The sequence below is a fragment of the Camarhynchus parvulus genome, chromosome 1, assembly GCF_901933205.1.
Source record: "Camarhynchus parvulus chromosome 1, STF_HiC, whole genome shotgun sequence".
Lineage (NCBI taxonomy): Eukaryota > Metazoa > Chordata > Aves > Passeriformes > Thraupidae > Camarhynchus > Camarhynchus parvulus.
Window position 1 is genome coordinate 91,068,315 of NC_044571.1, and position 17,220 is coordinate 91,085,534.

The following is a 17,220-nucleotide window of genomic DNA, read 5'->3' on the forward strand; positions in this document are numbered from 1 at the left end:
TGAGATAATGCCTGAGTCTCAGATTCCCAGCCACATGATCCTGTGCCCAAGTGATAAGCCAGAAAGGCTGCTGTGTTGTGAGCAAAGAAGAGCACAGTGTGGAGATGTGTGGGAACAGGCTCAGGAAGTCTGAAAATCTTGTGGGCTATTCCATTCTTACCATCCCTGAGACAGCAGAGAGCCTGCTGCACTCAGACACAGAGCAGCAAGGGCTTTGCTTTTGGTGGTATCCAAAGGGTCAGATCTCAAGTTTAACCTGCAAAAGGGTCAGGGCACTTGACCTGAAGAGATGTGCTTTTCTTCCCAAGTGTTATCTGATGTAAGAAATTGCTTTTTCCTACAAGTCCTGTCTCACTTCCATACATTCAACACCCTGTTTAAATCCTGTCCCCACCATAACATCACCCCAACTACTTCTATTTTTCCTGCTGGCACCAGGAAGGAAGCTCATTCCCATTTAGCAGTGTTGAAAACAGAATGTTGGTTTTGCTCCCACATTCCACACCTTTTTTTTTTATTCTTAAGGAGCTGAGTAGTATGCACAAGCTACAAGGCCCATGCAAAAAAACAAGGCTGCATGGCTAAGTGCTCAGAAGTCTGGATTTGTGAAGAATGGGTAAACAAATTTAACTCCATCTCATTGCAAGTCTGGGTTAGATAGCAATAAAGTCTAATTATATAATCAAAGTTTGCCTATGTCTAAGTACCCTCAGCAATAAAGGAATGAATGACCTTGAATGACAATACTATAGGAGGAATGGGGTTGGAACTGCTGAATGGAGTTTATATCACACTCAGTCATTACAACAATTGGAAGAGAAGAGACACAGTTAATACTTCCTGGTATTTTAGCTATATTCAGATATATTTCTTGCACAACTGAAGAGGAGCTCATCCTACAAACCATGAAAGAAAGTGCACTTAAAGACAGAGAAGGCAGAGCACTACCTCTGAATCTTTAGCTGACTCTAAAAGAGGGACTTTAGGCCTGAAGTGAATACAATATATAAAACAGTAAAAACATTATATAAAACATATAAAACATTGAATGGAAACCTCCAGCATTCAAGAGAGCAAGTACCTCTAATAGATAAACCTAAAATATCCCAGTACAAAAGATACCCAATGCATGCTAACATTGGGCTATAACACCTATTGAGACATATTTTCAGGTCTATAAGGACTCAAAGGGACACGGTGCAATACACACTCACATGGTGTCATTAGGAAGCAGGGCAGCTAATGCATTCATCTGAACCCTGGGAACAGATCCTGACCCTGATACAGCAAACGAGGACAGACAGCAAGCCAAAAGTAACTCCTCCAAATAAACATAATGGTTTTGACAGGGCTGTACAGCTAAGGGGGAACTGTATCTCAGTATCATACAGTTTCCTAAGAGATCAAAAGATCTCCAGCACAAAATATTCCAAAATATAGACTTGAATTTATGCTGCTATTACATATGCACATACAAAAGGAAGATTTCTAGGCATAGACCATCACTGTCCAGCAAAGTGCATGGTACTGTGCACTCAGGATCACATTACTCCCCAGCCACAAAGTCGTGTCTTATTGCTTGTGTTAAAAAGTGTTTGAGCCAGGTAGGATATGACCACTGATACTTACAGCAGATAGATTCTGAGGGTCTTGGATGTGATTTGATATCTTTGCTGCGTTTCTAGCAAAGGGAATGTGTGTGTGATTGGGAAGAGATTGGGGGTGGGGAGCTGAAGAGGATGTTGTATATGAAACTCAACAAAGAAATGGATCTTTTCCATTATATAGCTGTGAAGAAATAGCAGAGACATTCTATCTATCTCTTCACATATCTATCCATCTAGCCATCCTGTAACCCAATTAACCCAGTTCTTTTAGGGTGAATAAATGTGTTCTAATATCAGCCATTATTTTTCAGTACTCTCAGTTTATTCTCCAGGGTGGGACAGATCAATAACCACAATAGCAACCGACCCAAAAGGAAAAGGCAATCTCCTGGCACTTCTTATTTATTTCTTCAGAGCTGATTTCGTTTTTCCTGCCTCTTCCCCTGGTGACGGATTTTGCCTTTCCTGCCCAGAATGGCCATGTTGTTTTATCCTGAGCTCTATTTGCATGTGAGCTTCAGATTCATCTTTGGCTCCTTGCACGGTTTGGGATGAGACCCTCCTGTCCCCAGAGAGGGGGGCAGGTGTTGCTCCAGTCGAGCGAATGGAACCAAATTACAGGACCGTCTGTCGCCTCCTCTGGGAGCCGGCAGAGGGAGGGGAGGAAGGGGAGGGGAGCGGGATGCCGTACGACAGAAAAGAAAAGCAGAACATCATACTGATGCCGATAAGAGCTTGAAAACACGAGTCACCCCAGCCCACAGCCCCACCCAAAACCATGCAGCAGCCACCTGAAAGAGAAATGTCAGGAGCAGAGACAGAAATAAATTGAGTCACTGGGCTGGAATAATTCAGGCTTAAAATGAAAGAGAACTCAGACCCCATCCACTTTCAGACACAAGTGCAGGCACAAAGTTGCTGTTTTTCTCAGCTTATGGCTGTGCTCTTTGATGTCACCTCCTCTGTCCTTTCAGAGCAGGCTCCTCTGCCCACCACTGCTCTCCACCAAGTCCTCACAGCCCAGGTCTCACAGCAGCTCCTGTGCCCCTCCCTCCAGCTGCTCCTTCTGGCCTTCCCACAGCCCCCCTGCCCTTCAAGGTCCCTGAGAGAGGCATTCTGTGCAGAGGTGCCTCTGCTCCTCTGCCACCCCACCAGCCCATGCCCTACAGTGCAGCCAGTCCTTGCTCTCACTGGGAGCTGCTTGGTGCTCCAGTTCAGGGCTGACATCTCTCTTCTCATCCATGCAGATTTCTACTCAACTGATCTGAGAGAGGTGATGTTACGGACTTACACTTCTCAAACCCACTTATTCGCTTAGGGCATTCCTAGCAAATTAATAAAAGACCCCCATCTACCCCATCCCATCCCCCACCTTGTTTTTGCTGGGTTTTTTTGTCCCAAACTTTCCTAGATAGGAGTGCACACACACACTGATGTATGCAATGATTGCTCTCAGAGCTGCTGGGCACAGAGTCACTTGAAAAGCAACAGGTGACAGCTGTTCTGCTGTTCCTCACCAAAACAAGAAGAAAATCAGAGAAGAAATTTGTGGAGAATTCAGAGGAGATTCGATAAAAGGCATGAAAAAAGGTTCCATTAGGAGTGCTTAAATCAAAGCAAAAGCACAATGGAGTGAATGAATGGCAGAAGAAGCCAGGTCACATAGGTAGAGGGGCCTCATCAATCAGCAACTGGGCATAACATAAAGTGTTTTCCATGAGGGTGGTGGGATGTTCATATGAACCTGAGGTCTACACCAGGGCATAACAAGGAACAAAAGGCATGTGAAAAGGTAGGCAGCAAACATAGGAAGGGATGGCAGCAGGAAGTGTGAGAAAGGAGAAGGATATGAATGGCTGAGTAGAACTGCTGGTATGGGGGGATGGGGGAAGATGCTCCAGCAAAGTCAGAAGGAGCAGCTTGCTCGGGGGTTAAAAGCAAGTTCAGTCCAGGAACAGACAGGAACCAGGCAGGAAGGGAACTGGAAGGAGTTGTTAACTAGACATTCAAAACTACTCAGGAGAGATCACCACAACTATAGTCATGGCCAGAGGGATGGACTGGCGCAGTAACATTTTTTTAAGGACCAAAAGACAAGGGGTTTGTCATATAACATCTATCTTCTAGAGAAATTCTCTGTCTCCTTGCTCAAAATGATTCTGTGCATAGAAGTGGCAGAAAGATTTGCAAACCCTAGGGCTAGAGCTCAGCAACAAAGAAAGGAAAGAGAAGGAAGGAAAGAGAAGGAAGGAAAGAGAAGGAAGGAAGGAAGGAAGAGAAGGAAGGAAGGAAGGGAAGAGAAGGAAGGAAGGGAAGGAAGGAAGGAAGGAAGGGAAGAGAAGGAAGGAAGGAAGAGAAGGAAGAGAAGGAAGAGAAGGAAGAGAAGGAAGAGAAGGAAGGAAGGAAGGAAGGAAGGAAGGAAGGAAGGAAGGAAGGAAGGAAGGAAGGAAGGAAGGAAGGAAGGAAGGAAGGAAGGAAGGAAGGAAGGAAGGAAGGAAGGAAGGAAGGAAGGAAGGAAGGAAGGAAGGAAGGAAGGAAGGAAGAGAAGAAGAGAAGGAAGAGAAGGAAGGAAGGAAGAGAAGGAAGAAGGAAGAGAAGGAAGAGAAGGAAGGAAGAGAAGGAAGGAAGAAGGAAGGAAGGAAGGAAGGAAGGGAAGGAAGGGAAGGAAGGGAGGAAGAGAAGGAAGAGAAGGAAGGAAGGAAGGAAGGAAGAAGGAAGGAAGGAAGGAAGGAAGAGAAGGAAGGAAGGAAGAGAAGGAAGGAAGGAAGGAAGGAAGGAAGGAAGGAAGAGAAGGAAGAGAAGGAAGAGAAGGAAGAGAAGGAAGGAAGGAAGAGAAGGAAGAGAAGGAAGAGAAGGAAGAGAAGGAAGGAAGGAAGGAAGGAAGGAAGGAAGGAAGGAAGGAAGGAAGGAAGGAAGGAAGGAAGGAAGGAAGGAAGGAAGGAAGGAAGGAAGGAAGGAAGGAAGGAAGGAAGGAAGGAAGGAAGGAAGGAAGGAAGGAAGGAAGGAAGGAAGGAAGGAAGGAAGGAAGGAAGGAAGGAAGGAAGGAAGGAAGAAAAGGAAGGAAGGAAGAAAGGAAGGAAGAAAGGAAGGAAGAAAGGAAGAAAGAAAGGAAGAAAGGAAGGAAGAAAGGAAGGAAGAAAGGAAGGAAGAAAGGAAGGAAAGGAAGGAAGGAAGGAAAGAAGGAAGGAAGAAAGAAGGAAGAAAGGAAGAAAGGAAGAAAGGAAGAAAGGGAAGAAAAAAAGGAAGAAAGGAAGGAAGGAAGAAAGGAAGAAAGGAAGAAAGGAAGGAAGGAAGGAAGAAAAGGAAGAAAGGAAGAAAAGGAAGGAAGGAAGGAAGAAAGGAAGAAAAGGAAGAAAGGAAGAAAGGGAAGAAAAGGAAGAAAAGGAAGAAAGGAAGAAAGGAAGAAAGGAAGAAAGGAAGAAAGAAAAGGAAGAAAAGGAAGAAAGGAAGAAAGGAAAGAAAGGAAGAAAGAAAGAAAGAAAGAAAGAAAGAAGAAAGAAAGAAAGAAAGAAAGAAAGAAAGAAAGAAAGAAAGAAAGAAAGAAAGAAAGAAAGAAAGAAAGAAAGAAAGAAAGAAAGAAAGAAAGAAAGAAAGAAAGAAAGAAAGAAAGAGAAAAGAGCAGGAGAAAGTAGAATTCCACTGTGTGCAGTCACAGCATTCAAATACAACTCTATCCCACATATCAGACCCAATATTCCCAATACCAAGGGTCCTCTAACTATTTAAGCAATTTCAAATTTAAGACAGGCTTCAAGACTATCCCAGAAATTATCCCTACAGGATAGAGCCAGAAAGCTGTATTGGACTTTTGTTATTCAAGATAATAAAGACAAGGATTGACCATGAAAAATTGCAGAAGGACTGTGTGAGACTGATAAAATAGCACAAGAAATTCAATCTAAATAAAGTGATAAGGTGATGCATGCAGGGAAGAACATTTCTAACTTCACATATAACTGATCAGTCCTGAGCCAAGCACAGAAGCAAGATCTTGTAGCTATGATATATTGCTTCATGATAACATCAGCTTGGGTCTTCGTGTCATGGAAAAAGAAAATGAAATGTAAGATATTATTATCACCACTGACAGAATAGAACAGAACAGGTAGAGAGCAAGGTAGAGAGCATCATTATATTGTGCATAAAACCAAAGTAAGTCTGTATCCTGAATTCTATGTGCAGCTCTGGTTCAGTCTCAGTAAGACCAAAGTAAAAGTCCAAAAGCATCTGAGAATGGCAGCAAGGGTAATACAAAGCATGGAATAGCTTCCATGCAGCAAATGGCTAAGTGAAAAGGACTGAGCCAACAGTGATTTTACAGAAAGCCATCATATCCCAGTTAACAAGGGAATGGTGGAGAGGGATCAGTTGTTCCCTGTCTCATCCAATATAATTTGATAACAGGAGGCGTCAGATGAAACTATTGGATGTCAGGCTCAAAACAAACAAACGGAGGTGTCTTGTCACACCATGTGCAGTAAAACTGTGGAACTCCTTCCTCGGGATGTTGTGAAAGTAAAAATATTATACAAGTTCAAGGACAGAAGCTCACAAAATAGAAATCTGCTGAGGATTTTTAAATGTGTAGAAGTTCCTCCCAACCTAGTCTCTCCTCAAACTACAAATGGCTGAAGGGCAGCAGACCTTTAGCAGGAAATATCACATAGACCTCTGCCATTATGATATTCCCCAGGCATCTGCTTTGGCTCCCATTTGCACTGGGATGTTGGGATAGATGGATTTTCAGACTGGCTCAGTCTCCATCTTCATGATCTGAAGGAAATAGATCTTTGACAGATGCCAACATCTTTCAAGTCTTGGTCTCTTTGGACCTGAACACAAAAGCTGTCCGCAAAAGCTGTCTGTAAGGTGAGTCCTCAGTGGGCCAATGTGACAACATAAATATAATCTTTTAGATAGGGAAGGAGAAGGACTTGTTCCCTGGGGCAATAAGCATAACAAATGTGGTTTTTCTGAAAGTCAAAAGGTTGGAGTTTGATGCCAAACACATAAAGGTAAGTTTACAGTAGTTCCATGATCTCAAAGGAGTTACTTATGATTGTCACCAGAGTAACAATCCTAGAAGGATCCTGAAGATAATCATGGTATGGTAGGATGGTCAGATGTAGGATAGGGCCTGTCTTGAATTTGGCTCCAGTCTCCTTGTCCTGACATATTTTTCAGACTGTACTTTGACAGGTCTGCCTTCTGAACAGGTAGGTCCTATTAGTCAGGGTCACAGCTTCTTATCTTGCTTGAATTGCCCCAAGAATATCAAAGCTCTGGAGACCTTAAATAATATTGATCTAGCAAAGTGTTTGAAAGAAGAAAGGACTGCTGAGAGACTTGAAGAGTTTAGATTCAGCCAATGTGTTCATCAAAACCTCACAAATTTTGACATACTTTAGATTCAAACTTCAAAAATGAGGAAGAAACAAGGAAAATTAAGAGTAAGTTAAAATTATTACAAAGAGAGGAGGAGTGAAAATAGTGGTTTTCATGAACTATGGGAGTAATGGACAATCATCTTCTAAGCTCATCCCACTGGGGCTTTTCTGAGTGATCAAAGGTGTCTCAGACAAACAACCAGTTTCAGACCCCATATGTGGTCATTCAGAAAATCCCAGTACAGAGCAGCTTAAATCTTGTGGCCAGAGACCACCTCCTGTATGAGCCAGGTCTTGCTGATCAGCTAGGAAGGGAGTCTTCAAAAGCGGTCTAGGGGCACTCACCCCGTTTTCTTGATGGGGACAAAGAACACAAAAAGGATCCAGAGATTCAGAAATTATCTTTAAATGCTAAAGTCACTTTACTGTACATAATCATATGACTGTCTCAAAGGCTACACTCTCTAGTTCAGGCTCTATCAGAGAAAGCATCGCTTTCAAAGAAAGTGTCTTTAAAAACTGTAGAGCAGGCCCCTTGTCTCTGGCAATTCAGTGTTCCCCACACAAGGCTCATCACTGCCAAAGGATTTCTAAGGGACACCTCCCAGCTTTCTTGACCCATGAAGTATCTCCCGACAGTGTCCAAAGTAAATTAGCACAAAACTCTCCTACTTCATTTGCCTTGTAACAGTATCCGAGATTTGAACCCATTTGAACCTTACTGTGTAAAGGTGAATTTACCTCACTTGACCTTTTCTTGAATCATTCTTAAAGCATCTCTCAGTGGTGCATTTACAGCGTGTGCTTGAAATACAGACATTCATAATACCTCCTCTGTATCTTTTCAAGACATCCAGGACTCTTGCTACCACACAATTTGCTTCTCAGTAGCATCCAAAAGGTGAAAGTACAACATGAAATGGGATTCAGAGTACATATTTAACAAGCTCCCAGAATACAGAGTGTTGTATGGAGCCAAGGCCAGGGTCAAATCCTGTCAGTCTCACAGGGATTCTAGCACAAGGCTGCATTGTAGAGCCAAAGGGTAGAACCCTGGTATCCTTTTTAAAACATGCAGATATTGGCTGCAGCCTCTTAAATGCCCCCACCAGAAAGAGATGTTCAGGTGGGAGCTGATACAGGTTGAACTATTGAGGCAGATCCTAGTGGGATGAATATTTTGAAATCTCAGAATCTGAAACCCAAGGAGCATTAATCACCAATGTCATTCCATGAACCAAGGACCGAACGCATGGTGAAGCTTGCACATGGCCTAGCACACAGACTCTCTAGGGTAGGGTTAAATCATGCTGGTGGGATGGCACAGAGAAAGCTGCATTGCTTGCTAGCATAAACAGGCTGTAATAGCATTCACTGCCTGTCTAGTCAGACAAACCGCATTTAATTACCGTGCGTCCAAGTTACAGTAATCTGGATGCAGATAGATCTGAAGTAAATTGAAAGGAAATGGATTTTACGTTACAATGTAGGAAGGAAAAGCACATTAAGATAAAGATGATTAGGTGGATTGGAAGAACCTTGTAAAAGATAATTGTGTTCAAAACAATAGCATCTTCAGCAGGGGAATTTCTGTCATGGGGAAGTTATACTACTGTCACACTCAAGAGAAGTGTCCACAGCAGATTGGCTCCTTCTTCTCTTGCATGGTGGCTCCTTGAGTTTCTCTAAGAGTTGCAGCTTCTGGCTTGACTGACACCAGCAAAGCCATTTCTCTAAATCTCTGAATCTCACAGCCAGTCTGGTATTTCTCTGTGTCTCACATCCTCCTGGGAGGCAACATATGCTCCCCTTTTCCACCCTTTACGTGTTTAGACTGCAAATGCTCTGTCAGCAGTATAAGGACCTGACCCACACAGCAGGAGAATTTGCAACCTGCCCAGTCCCACCCTGTCTGTGAAGCTGACCAGTCTCATCTAGCTTCATCCCACCATGAGAAGTATCTAAATCCTTGGCTAACACAAGTGCTCTCTCAGTGCCATGAGGTGACAGAGCCACTTTGGTACGTGCCTCTGGAGAAACAGGTCCTGCTCTTACTGATTGAAAGTAGTCACATGGGGATTTAATCACTGTTCCTAGCAGTGACATCTGAAAGAGATAAAAAAGGGAGCTGAGCAGCCTGTGTATGCCCATCTGCAGTCAGCCAGTTTGTTAAGGCATTAAATTCATCCACCAAACTAGGAGCCAGCTTTCAAACAGATCAACATCCCAGGCTGTTTTGATCCAGAGCTGTGGGTTAGCCTTGCTTTGTTGCTGGCCACTGCTTTATGAGAGCAGAAACTGTCTCTAATTATGGAGTGTGAGTAAAACGCTGCACCCTTCAGCAAGCACTCAGAAGCAAGGAGGTTACCATCATTCTCTCCTGGAGGGACTGGTACAGGATGACCTCAGTCTCCATATGCGCTGCACCACAGCTGATTGTCACAAAAGCCAGTTACTGATGTGCTTCACCATATAATGGGATCACTGCTTGACATCCCTGCAGCACAGAACTTTGAAAAAATTTCTACAAAAAGCAGAACTATCCAGTGAGCCTCTGGACTAGCTGATTCAACAATGCTGAGTCTATTGTGCCTTAATGTCTCCTTTGAGAGAGCAATGGCACGGCTGGCAAGCAGCAGTAAGCCTGCTTGTTGTGGTCACGTAACATCAACTGTCTCCTCGTGATCCTGCTGTCTTTGTCTGAGGCCCTTCCAGAACAGAGAGTGCATCAATCCAGCTTCATTTTCACTCATGTTGTGAGAAGCTGCTCCTTATTTCTTCACTGGATGTATTCACCTATCTTCCATAGTAGCAGGACTAAACTCACCATTTGCAACTTTACCTCTGATCATAAGGATGCATAATAACAACTCCTGGGTCCATGAATCACATATTACTTTTTTTAATCTTGGCTTTTTCTATGTTAGAATCACCAGGGACTCTGATTTTCAGTGTTCTTGTCAGGATTTTTCTTGTTCTTCAGTTTCCTACCGACCATGTGACAACTCACACTGTTGAGGTACTACTCTGAACTATAGCAGTGCTAACCATCTGTCTGAATTTGGGTCTGTGTCCATCCTCAGTAAGTACTTAAGTATCTAATCTGATAGATTGTCGAAGTCCAGATATTTTGGTACCAGGTATATTGTATCCAGGAAAAATTGCTTTCAAGCTTTTGGAGCCTCCTTGCTGGCTGATAATTACCTGGTTTTGGAATGAGTCCTTTATACTTTTTCGGAGTCAGCAGAATCTATGGGAGCAGATTTTGCTTCACAGTCTTGTTCACTTCAGTCTCCATAAACCCTGGGCACAGCTGGCACACAACATCTCTGAATTCTCATTTTGAGCATCTCATGGTTCCTTGCCTGACTTCCTTTAGGGATAATGGGAAGAACAACACTTTCAATGTGCTGCAACCTTGCTGCCATCCTCCTGTTTATCAGAGCCGGTACCTGCTGAGGAATTGTCTCTGCTGGGGCCCTGTCTAGGCCTGACATAAACAGCATCTTCCTCAGAGTCTACAGTTTGATTACTGAAGTCATACCCTTGATGCTCAATACAGACCAGCCTAACAACCTTCGCTCTATTTTTTGCTTCTTGTGGTATCATACAAACTAGTATTTTTGTTCATGTTTCATTTACAGTAATCTTACTATTTCATTCATGGTAACCCTACTATTTCTGTTACTTATGCCTAGATATTTGACAGGCTTCATTGACTTCCTTGATGCTACTGACCTTCTGATACCAGCATGAAACTTCTTTGGGTCTTCTCTTTGATTTTTTTCAGTTCCTGAACACCTTTGATGTAATTCTTTGAACATATTTATTCTTGCCTACCTGGCTGTATTAACTTCTCTTCCAGGCACACCATTTCCATCATAAGATACAGACCATTTTGCTAATTCATCTGGAACCTCCAGCTTTTTCCAAAGTCACTCCAAGTCACCCGTCATGCTATTCATATGATCTTTCCCATATCCAAATACCACCTCTGCAGACCTAAGTAATATCCTAATATCCTAATATCAACAATCTTGCTGTTATTTCCCTAGGAAGCAGGGTAAGATATGAAACACAACCTGGATGTCAGAAGAAGGAAAGGATGTTTCCTAGAAAGGGTGTTGAACACATTGCCAACAAACACTGTTTTTCTAAAGCCTTGTGCTGGAAGCCTGCTGATACATCACACCTGGGGAATATACTTGAGGATAACAAAAAATGATGGCCTGCCATGAAAAACATTTCCCTTAGTTTATTTGTTTCACATCAGAAACTAATGGAAGAATTTTATCTATTTCATCTATGACAGCAAATAGCTACTTCACTGACTTTTCTCAGTGATTCCTGATGCTCTAAGTCCATCTGGTTACACTTTTAGCCATTGGTGAAATGCAAAAGAAACTTTTCCATGTGTTCCTCTCAGCTGTATTCCCACAGTCTGCACCTGTGGTACCCGTCACCAAGGCAATCCCACATGGTTAGTGCATTCCAAGGAAAACACAGCTCAGGGCTGTGCTCCGAGGGGATGGGTCAGGCACTTTGGTCATACATGTCAAGGATGGACAGGCAGTTCAGCTGTTAAACTCTGACAAAACTCTATTGCCAAGTGCCAATGAGATTTAATCTGGGTTTCTTTGGAGACTCACAATATGGCCAAACTGGGACAGTTTTTCAGGCTATGACAGAACTCATATCCCCTGCAGTGGAGCTCCTTTCAAGCCAAATTTCTAATCTCTGCTCCACAGAAACTTTAGATCTTCTCAAAGAAAGGCACTGCTAGTCAATTTTAAACTACAGATACATCTGTTTCTTTTTCTCTAACCTCTTTCCAAGATTAAACTCAGCTCCCTCAACCCAAACCACCAGAGACATCCACCATGGTGAATCGCAGCCTCCACAGTTACATTCATCTGGGTTGCAAGACTCTGGGAACAGACTCTCAAAACCAGCCTTGTAGAAAGCATTGTCAAAAATTCCTTTTTCTTGTTTTCTACCAATAGCTGTAGCAGAAAGCAAATACAAGAGCTGAAAGCAGCAACCTATTGATCTGTACCTATCTGCAATGCTAAGGACCCTATTTCTGCCACACTCATTTCTCTGTCATTTCAGTAAGCCAGCTACTACCATGAACCTTTCCTCTTTCAACCTCTGCATGCACCCACCAGCACATTAATCCGCAGAAATCACTTCTTGCGGTTGCTTGATGGATGAATTCAGCAGAGGCCTGTCCTGCAATACATCAATGGTGCACAGTTAGGCCAGGCTCAAGGGTCTGCTTTCTAATGATAGACATGAGGGCAGCCACAGTGTGCAACCTACGTGTGAGATGGATGCCCTGTGAAAAGAGGTGTAGAGATGAGAGGGGATGTGCTGCTCATGTAAATTTTCTACATTAGATTAGCTGCCAGCATCAATGCTAGAAGCAGGTTGCTCCCAATTGTTAGGATTCCAAAGAAAAAGGACACAAAGGAGCAGTGCTACATGGTCCTATGATCCCTTCACCTTGTTTAATCCCTCCCTGGAGAAGAATAACTGATGACTGCTGAAACCAAGCAGTTCCTGTTTGAAAGGAACATATCCCTGCCTCGTTTGGAGTGGGAGATGTCAACGAAGGGAGGATTTCATCCCTAAGGAAACAGCTCCACCTGTGTGATTGAAATAAGATATGAGACACTTAGAAAGATTTCTAAAGCTTGCATGAGCACAACCACTGCTTGTACTCATTGCTTTTCCAATTTATCTATTTGCATTTCTGTTAGTGTGAACAGATCAGATTCAGCTTGTTCACTGGTTTTGATAAGTTTCATTTTTTCTGGCTGCCTCTCTTTGAGACAGTGCACCCTGGAGTTGGGCATCCACATACACATCAATGAACTTGCTGGATGGGTAGGGGATGATGCACGCATTCCATGGGATTTGTTGGGTGCCACTTCTGAAAACAATGCAAAGACAGTAACACAGCACTAGAAATCTTACTTGAAATGACTCTTTCTGAAAATCTCAGCCAGGATCAGGTCTTGTATTTTGCAAAACTCTCTCTGCCTCCAGACTGATTATGTTACTTCGGTGTATTTATTACAACCTGGGTGCAATCAGTTCTCATGATGAATATCCCTTTAGCCATCCAATACCAATTACTCATGCGCTACCTGCTCAGTGGAAAAGAACCAGTGAATCTCATTTCTTCACTCGCCAAAGATTTCCCTGCCTCCTTTTCCATCGTTACATTTCTGGAAGCGCTTTTCCTCTTCTTTTATTTTAGTCCTGGGTGTCCCCTGAGCTCAGTGATTGCATTTAAAACAGACACAACGACATTATGAAGCATTAAACTAATGGCATTTGAGACCATTTTTCTCCCGTAAACCATTATGACGTCCCTGGAACGGCTGGCAGAGGGCTGAACACCAGTGCCGCCATGCAGGGCTGCATCCCTCTCTGCCACTCGGTACCCGCTCTGGGATTTGAGGTGCCATCTCTTGTGCTTCTCTCGCCGTTACAGCCCCCAAGAAAGCTGTTTTGATCTTCAGAGGAGTTGTTTGGCACGACCATAATGACAAATATGTGAATGGAGGGTTAACCATGAATTGCAAAGTACCTATCAAATCCCCAAGGTGGAGAGGAATATATCTTCCTTCACACCCTTTTGATGTATAGTTAATTACACGAATCTGGAACTGTTACCATGTGCAAACAGAGTGAAAATTGACTTTCTAAGCCATCCCTGGCCCCTCTGCATATGTCACTTGCTCTAGCCCAATATCATGCTCTGTCTGTACACACACAAATATATAATCAGTATGGGTTTGGACCCTTTTTTTGGATAATCCAGCATTATAAAATGTTAGAGGGAAAGAACGGAATGTAGCATCCTTCAGGCCTGATGCAGCTTTTCTAAAAAGAAGAAAAAAATCCTTATTTTATATTGGTTGTTCTTTCTCTTGCCTGAATAAAAGCTTTAGCACAGCTTGAAAGGGTTGCATGTGCTGAAATGTAGCCCAAGGATATGTGTTATTATCCATCCCCTCTTGACCAGCAGGGTCTCAGCTCTCTCTCCCTTTCAGCCTTTTGTTTGAACAGATGGGATTGGGGAACGAAGGGAAAGAAAGGCAGTCTGTTCTCATTAACGCTCCCAGTACACAAACACAAACCTGAGCACAGGGGACCTACAGAACAGGACTGCTTCCACTCCACACATATCCACTGAGACCATATGTACCCGCACACAAAGGCAGACAGAAGACCCATGTCGAGCCAGCTACTAGGCATTTACCAAAGATGACTCCTCAGCAACTATTTAAAAATTATTTCTTTTAATAGAAGTCCTTCTAGGTCATTCATTTTGTTTCTTCTTTTTCAGCTGCCCAATTTAAAAAATAACCTTCACCGATGTGGTGTTGAGATTTTTTTTTCAAAAAAGGTTGTCATTAAATCAGCCTAACACCTGATCTGGGAGCAATGGTTTTGTTTTGGTCTGATACTAGCTGTGTAAAGAGATTTCAGGCTGAACTTGCCAGACTAAGGATAAGGTTTTTCCGGCTCAGTCTCCTGGCATGGGCCAAGGCTGCCTTGTCTGGAAAAGGTGCTCAAAAACCTGCTGTCCTCCATGATGGACTACCTGTCCATTAAGAATATCTCATAAACACTGTGGCCAGGGTAGGCTGTAACACTTCAAAGTTGGGTTCTTCCATTTCCCTCATGGCTCTTGCATATTTTTGCATATTTACTGATAGATCACTTGGAAGGCCCACTTAAATAAATATTTGATGCTTTTTTTGCATTGGGCATAGTCATTGGCCTCAGTGATCTCCTGTCACAGTGAATGCCTTCATGGGCAGTATGTGAGGAAATGTCTCCTTCCAGCAAAGCTTGACTCCTCGCTTTGGAAAAGGGCAAGCAGCTCCAAGCTCTGCAGCCTGGTGGCTCACCACCCCATGGCAGCTGAGCAGAGATCAATGCCTGCAGCCTGTGACAAACTCAAAGCCACTTGTAATAGCAAAGATGGGGAGGTGAGGTAGCTTCCTCAGCACCCCACTGCACACCACACATCCATCAGACACAGATGGCTACCACAGTGTGGCTGACATGTGGCAACTCATTAAGCTGCTGTACTGCAGCCACACACTGGGCTCAAGCCATGCTTGGAGCTGCAGCAGAATGGGTCTCTGTTTGAGCATGGCAGGTTCCTCCAGATACAGAATTTCCTCTGCTCCCCTTTCTGGGTGGTGACTATCACTGCAGTGCAGAAAGCATTTCCGGGCAACTCAGGTCTCCCTGCCTCTTCCTTCCTCTCCAGGTCAGCTCTGGCTCAGCTCTGTTCATCTGTCCTCCCCAGCATTAAACGGGCCAGGCCTGAAAGGAAGATGTGCCAGATGTCTGCACTGCTTAACAAGGACCTTTCAGACCAGAAGCGTAACAGACACCAAGGTGGCTCTGGAACAAGCACTGGTGAAATGAGTAGTCAGGAGTCAATTCCCCAAATAGGGTCTTTGGTTAAAGCCCCTGACTGATCTCTGTAGTTGATCATATTTCCCAAGGAGCCTCAGTACACCCTAAAGAGCACCATATACCAGACACTTTAGGTGTCTGGTAACCAAGTGAGTGAAGCTAGAGAATGGCTCTCCTCCAGCTGCAGTAGGCTGCAGTGAGCTGGAGACATGGCAGGCTCTTTTCTCAAGTGTAGAATGAAACACCCGTGTATTATGTCCAGCATCAGGTAGATCTATATTTCATTACAGCCCCGGGCATTTGACATGCAGTCTCAAGAAAAGAGAGCTGTCATTTTTTCCCCAGGTATTGTGAGCACAGGGAATGCAGAGCAGAAAATGAAGTGGTTCTCCCCGCAGGGCTGTTTGCAGAAGATCACAGGGGAGCCAAGGCAGAGGAGCATCAGTACCTCTGTTCGCAGGCTCTCACATGCTCCCTGGGCATGAAGAGGCAGGTTTCCATAGCCGCACACCCCCTTTGAACACCACTGCACACACACGTGCTCGGCAGGTTACTGCCCGCAGAGGAGCAGTTGGCAAGGCACCAACCAGCTTTTTTCCATGAACAGTTGCCCAGTTTCCATAAATAACAGCAGCCGGGGACAGAGCCCAAATGCAGCCCCCTGCTACCCAACCACGGACTGGCACAGAACAAGCTAAAGGCTTGCAGGCAGCGGGTCCAGGTTGCACATGAGCTGCACCATGAAGGTGGAGGCCCTGCACTGAGCCCCATGGCACAGCACCTCAGGCACAGCTGCTCTGTGTCCTGCAGCAGCACCACACGTGTCCTGCAGCAGCACCACTTCAGCACGGTGCAGAGCACAGCTAATGAACCTGGAGGGGCCCACAGCTGTAGCAAGCAGGTGTAGCACAGCTCTCCTCAGTGATGGCAGCACAAACAGCATGGCAAAGGGAGCCAGGGCCAGGACACATCACTTGGAACAAGGCAATGTTCAGGAGAAACCCCTAGATCTCTGTAGCACACCTCCCAGTGCTCCCAGCCGAGAACTGGACTTCACATCAGCTCTAATTGCACTTTAGGCAAGCAATGGTTAGCAGGAGAGACCAAATCACCAGCCGCCATTTTCAGCAGGCTGTAAGAACAATATTGTTATCTGGAGGCTGACACTTTGCCCATTAGCATGTCTACATGGCATCATTTATCAAAAATAGATTGTATTCCTGAAATCTCAGATAGCCAACCAAGGAACACAGGCCCCCAAGCTCTTCAAAGCAAAACACTTGAAGTTTGGGCTTGGCAAACATGACACAGCTCAGCAGCTTGCACTCTTCTTGGCAAGAAATAGCAATGCTTTCACCCAGACCATTACAACAACAAACCGCCCCCCCCCCCAAACTTAACAGAAAGATCAGCTGAAGTCTAGGAGTATTGAGGTTCCATAGTTTTCCTCTGTGTCTTTAGCAGAGGCAATTTTAAAAATTCAACTCTTGTGTTCAACCCATACCAGAAAAGCAGCCTGGAATTTGAAATGACACATTTAGAAAAAACTCAAAGAAGTGAGTTTCAGATCAATGAAAACATTTTGCTTCACCTTAAATAAAACCTAAGCAAGAAGCTGCTTGAAAATGAACTATTAATACAGAACATTTCAATAACTTGGAGATGTTCCACCTTTAAATTACCTATGAGGGCACAAGTATCTGTGGACAATGAAAAGGGGCTCAGAGTGCCACTGCAAAATCAGCAAATGTTTTGGGCTGTGAGTTATCCAGCTTCAT